The following is an 8793-nucleotide window of genomic DNA, read 5'->3' as shown; positions in this document are numbered from 1 at the left end:
AGTTAAATGCGACCACTAATTCAATACAGCTAAATCCAATGCTCAGCACCCAAGCACAACCGATGCTGATATTTCTGATTTTGACGCCCAGGGGATTTTTTAGCCTCAAGTATGTGACGGGATGAACAACTGCCAGGTATCTCTCCACACATGTCAGCACGTGAAAGAACATTTCTCCATAGATTAAGATAGAATAAACAATCTCTGCTACAATTTTAATGTCAGCGTTATTAGCAAATTCTCCCCAGTAATAGCAGAAGCAACCGAAGAACAAGACCAGCTGCATTGCCACCAGGTTGTAGGTGAAGATATCGGAGTGACTGGTTGTTTTAAATGAACGCTGTTGTTGCTTCCATCGTTGGTAGCCCAAGGAGACGACGTAAAAGCCAAGAGCCAAGAGGAGGATAGATTTCACGGTGGTGACGGCATATAAAATCTTCTCTGCAACAACACTGCAATGGGCTGGTAGGGGGCTGGAGGAGTTGGAAGTTGAAGAGGAATTAGCCGTAGACATATTCAGTGGTTTGTTGTCGTTAGGCCTTAAGAAAAAAAATTAAAACATTAATATGCAGGAATACCTCGGGATTGAAATGGAGTAACGGTGCAATACGAACAATTATAATTATAACAAAAAAAAGTAGAGTAAGATAAAGATAAGAAATATTTACATCAGGGGTGTTCAAACTACGGCCCGCGGGCCGCCCGCTTTTTATTGGCCCGCGGCCGATTTTAAAAATATAATGTAATATGGCCCTTTGAAAAAAAAAAAAAAAAAAACATATTTATTTTTTATTTTTTTTGCATTTCTTAGTTAACCCACTAGTGCAGGGGTGTCAAAAACTGATTGATTGGCCCGTGGCACATTTTAAAAATATTATGTAATATGGCCATTTTAATTTTTAAATAATTTAAATGCACTTATTATATTACAGAGAAATGTGTCCCATAAAAGAAAAAGAGCACCAAGGCCATCCCAGAGGACCCTGCATAATATTTTATTTAAAATTAATAATATTATGGAAAATCTATGTGTCCTTCTCCAATAGCTTCTAATTCATCTCCATTTTTTTTCATACAAAATTCTTCAGATTTAGCCTCTTAATCTCCCTCTCAAAGTGCACCAGATTCATGCATTTCACTTTAAAAACTTTTAAAAAATCTCCTGGGGGGGGCGTACCCCCGGACCCCCCTAGGAGGGTCGGGACCTCGGCTGGATACTATTTTCACCCAGCTGGACATTGGACAAAAAAGCAGAAAACACTGGGGGCCTATCCGAAAACTTTTTTTTGCATAGGAAATTTCCTTTCCTATCGAGATGAACCGGAAGTACTCGGCAGATAGGTGATCCGAATTCCCAAAATGCTTAGGAAAGGCATAGGAAAGGAGCCTCGATTCATCCTTTAACCCTCCTTTAGCATAGGTTACTCCTGACCAACCTATGCTAAAGGAAAGGAGATAGTGGTATCCCATAATCCTTTACGGCGGCAAGATTTAAAGCAACAGGCCACCGCCGGAGTTTACCGACTCTACACGAATACGAACGAGAGGTAAAACAGAAGAGAGGAGAGGAGAAGAGAGGAAGATTTAACTCGGCTAAAACAAAATACTCCCCCCCCCCCCCCCCCACACACACAGGCTAAAGATAATAAAGAACTCATAAAAGACCAACATCATAATAGTTATTTTCGTAGCACATAATTTACACCATAAGAAAATAAAATACCAACTTCACATTTAATGAAGTTACTGGGGGCAGTTCATTTCAACATCAACACAAGTGTAGCCTCTTTTTATTCCACATGTGAATTGGGATATATGGGAGTGATTCTCACTCTGTTGGCGACAACCTGATTAAAATCAATATGAAAAGAACGCATGGATCGAACGAGCTCTTGTTGTAGTCCATTTTCGGAGAATAGTGTAGTTTCACGCTAGTGACTCACGTCAGCAATACTCGCCGTCGCGCAATGACGTCGGTTAGGAAAAGTGGAGTCGAATTCATTTGAAACAGCGCTGTCCTTTCCTATGTTCGATAGGAAGCACCTTTCATCTCTCCTTAACCCCGATGACGTTTAGGGGTTAAGGCATAGGAAAGGAGGCTTATAGGTTAGGAGATTGGACTTTTCGGATAGGCCCTGGGTGTGTCAATGGCATTTAACAAGAGGGGGAATGTGTCTGTTTAATGTACAAGGAAAGTGTTGCCGTGAAGAAGGAATACAATTTACGAAGACACTATGAAACTCAACATCAGAGCAGCTACATGTCCTGATAAATGTGTTATTTTTGCAAAGTGGCCCGGCCCTTCGTAGATTTTTCTGTATGCCCTCAGTGAAAAAAGTTTGGACACCCCTGATTTACATTAAAGACAAGTGAAAGAGAAAATATGAAGGTGTATTGAACTCTGAGATCCTTTGTAGTATAAATGTGCGGACATGTTAGAAATCGGTTCATCCTGAAAAATAACAAGAAATATAACTTATCTTAAAGTAATACTTCACCCAGATGGAACCGGCGTTCTATCATTATGAAATCACTATTATAATACAATGAATGAGGTTTTTCTTCCCTCAGTCTTTCCTCAGTCTTCCCTTGGCCCAGCTGTCCTGTTAATCCAATCCATTGACATCCATTTAAACACAGACAGTGGCAAAAGTTCTGTCTTAGTTTTACTGGATCTCAGTGCCGCTTTTGACACAGTTGACCACAGCATATTACTAGATCGACTAGCAAACTGGGTTGGACTTTCTGGAACTGTACTAAGCTGGTTTGAGTCCTACTTAAAGGATAGAGACTACAATGTGTCAATAGGCAATTTCACATCTGAGCGGACAAATATTGAATGCGGAGTAATGAATACAGGCACTGAGTAAGTGCATTGAACAAATCAATGATTGGATGTGCCAAAATGTCCTTCAATTAAACAACAACAAAACTGAAGTAATTGTCTTTGGTGCCAAAGATGAACAATTAAAAGTCAGCGCACAGTTTACATCCATTATGTTAGAAACCACACCCCAAGCCAGAAATCTTGGTGTTGTCGTAGACTCCGACTTGTATTTCAAGAAACACATTAAATCAATTAATAAATCAGCATACTACCACCTTAAAAACATATCAAGAATTAAAGGGCTTATGTCTAAGCAAGATTTAGAAAAACTTATCCATGCATTTATCTTTAGTAGACTTGACTACTGTAACAGTGTCCTTGCTGGCCTTCCAAAAAAATCTATCAGACACTGGCTTCCAGTCACTCAAATAATTGATTTCAAAATACTGATGTTGGTTTATAAAGCACTAAATATAGGCCAAAATACATATGCTGATACGTTATGAACCGTCCAGAGCCCTTAGGTCGTCTGGGACAGGTCTACTTACAGTCCCTAGAGTTAGGACTAAACAAGGAGAAGCAGCTTTTAGTTATTATGCACCAAAAATCTGGAACAAACTCCCAGAAAACTTGAGGTCTGCTGCAACTCTCAGTTCTTTTAAATCGAGTCTGAAGACTTTTTTGTTTCCATTTTAACCTGCAATATTAATTTTATTTGTTTCTTTTATTCGCTTTTAAATGTTTTATAATGTGTTCTATGTATTCTAATCTTGCCCCGTAAAGCACTTTGAGTGGCCTTGTGTCTGAATTGAGCTATATAAATAAACTTGCCTTGCCGTAATCCTAACCCTTCATTGTCACACATGGGAAAATGTAGGGTAAGACAGTGAGACCATAAAACACTCTTTCTGCCTTTTCTCAGGCTAGGATGAACCGATTTCTAAAATGTTTGCACATTTATACTACATAAGATCTCAGATTTTAATCCACCGGTGAAGTAGGTCTTTTAAGTCTATTGGAGAACACTTACCTTGTTTGCAGTGTTTTGATTGTGATCGCCCTCAGTCTTGTCCTGAAAACTTTTCTGTTTCCCTTTTAACCTGCAATTTTAATTTTATTTAAATGTTGTATTTCTATTAATCTTGATGTATTTAAATCTTGATGTATTTCTTGCCCCTGTAAAGCCCCTTGAATGGCCTTGTGTCAGAATTGTGCTGTAGAAATAAACTTGCCTTCCCTTGCCTTAAACTGTCTGCTGAACCTACTGCTGTAGAAGTCATGAATGCATTGGTGTCAGACTACAGCAGGACTAGACTAGTGTGTGTGTGTGTGTGTGTGTGTGTGTGTGTGTGTGTGTGTGTGTGTGTGCGTGCGTGTGTGTTTGACGATAAGTACAGATGCAAATGTTCACGTCACAGTTTTGCACGGGGCACTTCAATAGTTCCTAATAACTAACATTCAACAAACCTAGCAACCTGGTGTACAATAGTTCAACTGTCTGTCTGTCTATCTATCCGTCTGTCTATATGTCTGTCTGTGTATCTATCCGTCTGTCTGTCTATCTATATGTCTGTCTGTGTATCTATCCGTCTGTCTGTCTATCTATATGTCTGTCTGTCTGTGTAAGCCTTTGTAACCTGGTGAAAAATTGTTATTTAAGGACACAGCGTTTCAGTATAGAATATTTTAAGGACCCGTGGATTTAAAAAAATAAATTAGTGTATTTAGACTTTAGCATTTATTTCTTCCTATATGGCGCACGTGTGTGTGTGTGAGAGAGAGCAGTAGCCTCATATTTCCATAGCCGTACCTTTGCCTCAGTCCATTAAGTTTAACAGGATTCAAATGAACTGCAAACACACACACAGGTGTTCATTCAAATACAGCAGTGTCATGGGGGCTGTGTTTCCATAACAATATGGTGGAAATTCTGCTAATTGTGTGTTTGTGTCTGTGTCTGTCTGTCTGTGTGTGTGTCTGACATAACAATTTGGTGGCAATTCTTCAAGTTTGTTTCCCAATAGCTTTCAAAGAAAGACATTTAATTTTGTATGACCTCATCAAACATTATCAGCAGTGATAAGGTGCATGTTTAATGACTTCAGTAATGAATAACAGTAAATTGTATACAACTGTTATAGTATATTCTATATTGCTTCTGCTTTTTTTCTATTTTACTTGTGTAAACTTTAAATGAAAATATATATTTATAAGTAATATGTTATCAAAATAACCAAGATGTAACTTGGCTAATAAGTAGGTTTGACTCTTGGAGCTGGTGGAGAATTAATGACACGACACAGAATGTTGGTAACCGGTTTTGTATTTCACTTAGAACAAATAACAAAATCACTTGAACTCAATCAAGGAAATGTTCACAACATAATAGAAAATAGGCCTTCAATTCAATTTAGTTATCTTAGATATTCACACTCAGTATGGGCACCTTTTACTCCATACTTTTAAATCAACAGTTCCCAGTTCATTGATCCAAATAAACATAAAACGATGCATCCCACACAAATCATGTACTGCAGTTTAGATGTGTTGTGGGTGCAGAATGTTCAATGAGGTCAGTGTTTGTTTGGGTAGGGGGAATCCTACCACACTCCAGGCAGCCAGGCTTGAGGCCTGACTTATGAGGGAATTTGATTTGAGTTTGTTCTTCTCCTTTAGCTCGCCATCATCTCGCTCCGGCAATAGGGCCTGACCTGTTTAGGCAAACAGGTAAGATTTACAAGTCTGCTCAATTTGGGAGCAGCTCAATTTGGGAGCAGCATTTTAATTAAGCTTTCCATGTTGGAGCTCTCACCAGTGTTCAGTGTTGAAAGAGTCCTCAGCAGCAGATCAGCTCCTCCATTTTTGCACAGTCCAGGTAAGTACGTTTTGGTTGCGTTCCGAATCGCATACTCTATACTATATAGTATGTAGAAAAAAGATTTAGGATGTCCCGATTCTTATGGCCAGATTTAGGATGGTTAGAAGTACCCGGATGTCCTACTTCATGCGGCCAAGATTGTTAGTGTTGAAAAATGCATCCTATTTGGGCCATTCTGACCCACAATCCAGTGCGCACGTGAAGTGACGTCACATCGACGAAGCCTCCATATGAAAACAAACGGGGATGCGACGGATATAAAAGCAAGAGGCAAGATCAAGGCGCAATGTTATGATGAAATAAGAGAGTAAAGTATGTCCCAATAGTATGCCTACTGCATCCTAACTAGATTATTTTTATCGTCGGATGTAGTATGTAGAATAGAAAAAAGAAAGAGTATGTGATTCGGAACGCAACCTTTGTTTCCAGGGTTGGTACGTTTGGTTTTGTGTCTCTCCTGTGTTCCTTTGTTGTTTTTCTCTTTCCAAAGTTCTCATTGACTGGGGTTTTAACTGTGTCCTGCTGCCTGAATGCTTAATTAGCTGATTCGGTTCACCTGGGGAATGGGGGTAGGTTCCATTGGCTCAGGGGATCTGATTGACAGTTTGCCATTTCAGCAGTTACACTTGCATAGTGCATATTTTAATGTTTCTTTCCTGGCATTCAGTCTGTGGAAAACAAAGGAGGAATTTCATTGTATGACTGAGAACATCCCTGCGTTCCAAATCACATACTTTTTTTATTTTTTCAGCCTTTGAAACAGTATCCCACTCCATCCTCCTCACCCGTCTTGCTGAGCTCATTGGGCTCAGTGGCTCAGCCCTCTCCTGGTTTCAGTCCTACCTCACTAACCGCCAACAATAAGTCACCTTGAACGATGCCACCTCCACCATGGCACCAGTCAACCATGGTGTTCCCCAGGGATCTGTGCTCGGCCCTCTACTATTCACCATTTACATGCTCCCCCTTGGTCAAATCATTCGTCATCACGGTCTCAGTTTCCACTGCTACGCTGATGATACCCAACTATACATCAGCACCAAACCCTCAACTCAGCTTCCACCGGCTCCACTCATCAACTGTCTGCAAGAACTGAACACCTGGATGACCTCTAACCTACTCAAATTGAACAGCAATAAAACTGAGCTCATGGTCGTGGCCCCCAAGCCACTGCTCAGGAAGGTTGGGGATCTTCTTCTGGAAGTGGATGGCTGCTCTATCACCCCATCCCCTGTAGTCCGCAACCTGGGTGTCATCCTTGACCCCACTCTGTCTTTTCAGTCCCATATCAACAACATCACAAAATCTGCATTCTACCACCTGAGAAACATCGCAAGACTATGACCCTCACTCTCAGACTCAGTCACTGAAACCCTTATCCACTGCTTCACCTCCACCCGTCTGGACTACTGTAATGCCATCCTCACAGGTCTCCCCTCCAAAAACCTTGGACCGACTGCAGTATGTACAGAACTCAGATGCCAGGGTTTTAACTGGCACTAAGCCCTGGCAGCACATCACCCCCACCCTGATGCAGCTCCACTGGTTACCAGTTAAGTCCCGGATCAAGTTCAAAATCCTCCTACTCACCTACAAGTCCCTGCATGCTCTGGCCCCCCGTTCCCTCTCTGACCTCCTCCATCCTTACACCCCCCTGCGGTCCCTCAGGTCCTCTGCTAAGGACCAGCTGGTCCATATCCGCTGTGCCACTTCAGTGGAGTCCTTCAAGAAGCTCCTGAAGGCACACCTCTTCTCAGAGGCCTATGACCTCTAACTCGCCCCCACCCCCGTGTACACAAACACACTGCCCTACCCTAGTGCCCTATGCATTTACACTGACTTACTTTCACATACACACTCTTACTTCCCCCTTTTTGTGAAGCGACCTTGGGTTCCTTGAAAGGCGCTATATAAATTAAATTTATTATAATTATTATCATTACTTAAGTACAGAAGAGTTTTAGGGCCACAGGAGAGAGAAAAAATCAGATGAGGAAGATTTTTTTCATTATGTCGAGAAATGTCAAGAATAAAGACAAATGTTGCAAAATGCTGTTAGAGTTAGTGGGGCATTTATGTATTTTCAGCATACTACAATTGACGTGCATGTACTGGGACATCCTAAATCTTTTTCTGGCATACTAAATAGTAGGGAAGTATGGGGATTGGAACGCAGGGCTTGTTTCTTAATGTGCATATGACAATAAACACTACTGTATTTGAATGAACACCTGTGTGTGTTTGCAGTTCATTTGAATCCTGTTAAACTTAATGGACTGAGGCAAAGGTACGGCTATGGAAATATGTGGCTACTGCTCTCTCACACACACACACAAACACACACACACACAGGTGGGCAGAGTAGCCAAAACATTTACTCAAGTAAAAGTTACTTTGAGATTATAATTACTCAAGTAGAAGTAAAAGTACTCATAAAAATAATGACTGAAGTAAGAGTAAAAAAGTATGCTGTGAAAAGACTACTCAAGAGTACAAGTAGGCCTACTGAATTACTCCGGATTTATTTTTGAAATATACAGAGCAACACAAACGGTACAGAATAGACACAAACATAATATAAAACAGCAATGTTCAAATAAAGATATGTTAAATAACATAATTTTAAATAAAACAATAAATAAGGTCTTTAAAAATAAAATGAATAACCCTTGAACTCAAACAATAACAAATTAATTATTTGCCATATTAAATACATCACCCCTCAAATAAAATGATAATAAATTAGGTTTGTCCAAAATTATATTAATTAAAACCAATACACTGTTGCAATTGTTTTGCACATACACATTTTTAAACTAATTCCTACAATATGTCAAAGGCCCTGAGAAAATTATCTAAGTTGTGTTTAGTGCCAGAAATATAAAACACACAAAATTAAACTTCGTTACACATCAAAACCTGCTGGCACACTAACTTAACGTATGAAACTACAGAGGCCAGATATATGTCCATGAGCCAGACTGGGGCATACAGGGAGAACAGGACATGTGTCAAAGAAGAACAGTGTCTCTGTAATTGCGAGTGTGTGGGAGTCTGGGTGTCACTGTGATTGTGAGTGTGTGATTGC

This window comes from Ammodytes marinus (genome assembly GCF_949987685.1).
Source record: "Ammodytes marinus genome assembly, contig: scaffold_85, whole genome shotgun sequence".
Taxonomy (NCBI): domain Eukaryota; kingdom Metazoa; phylum Chordata; class Actinopteri; order Uranoscopiformes; family Ammodytidae; genus Ammodytes; species Ammodytes marinus.
This window is presented reverse-complemented; position numbering follows the sequence as displayed.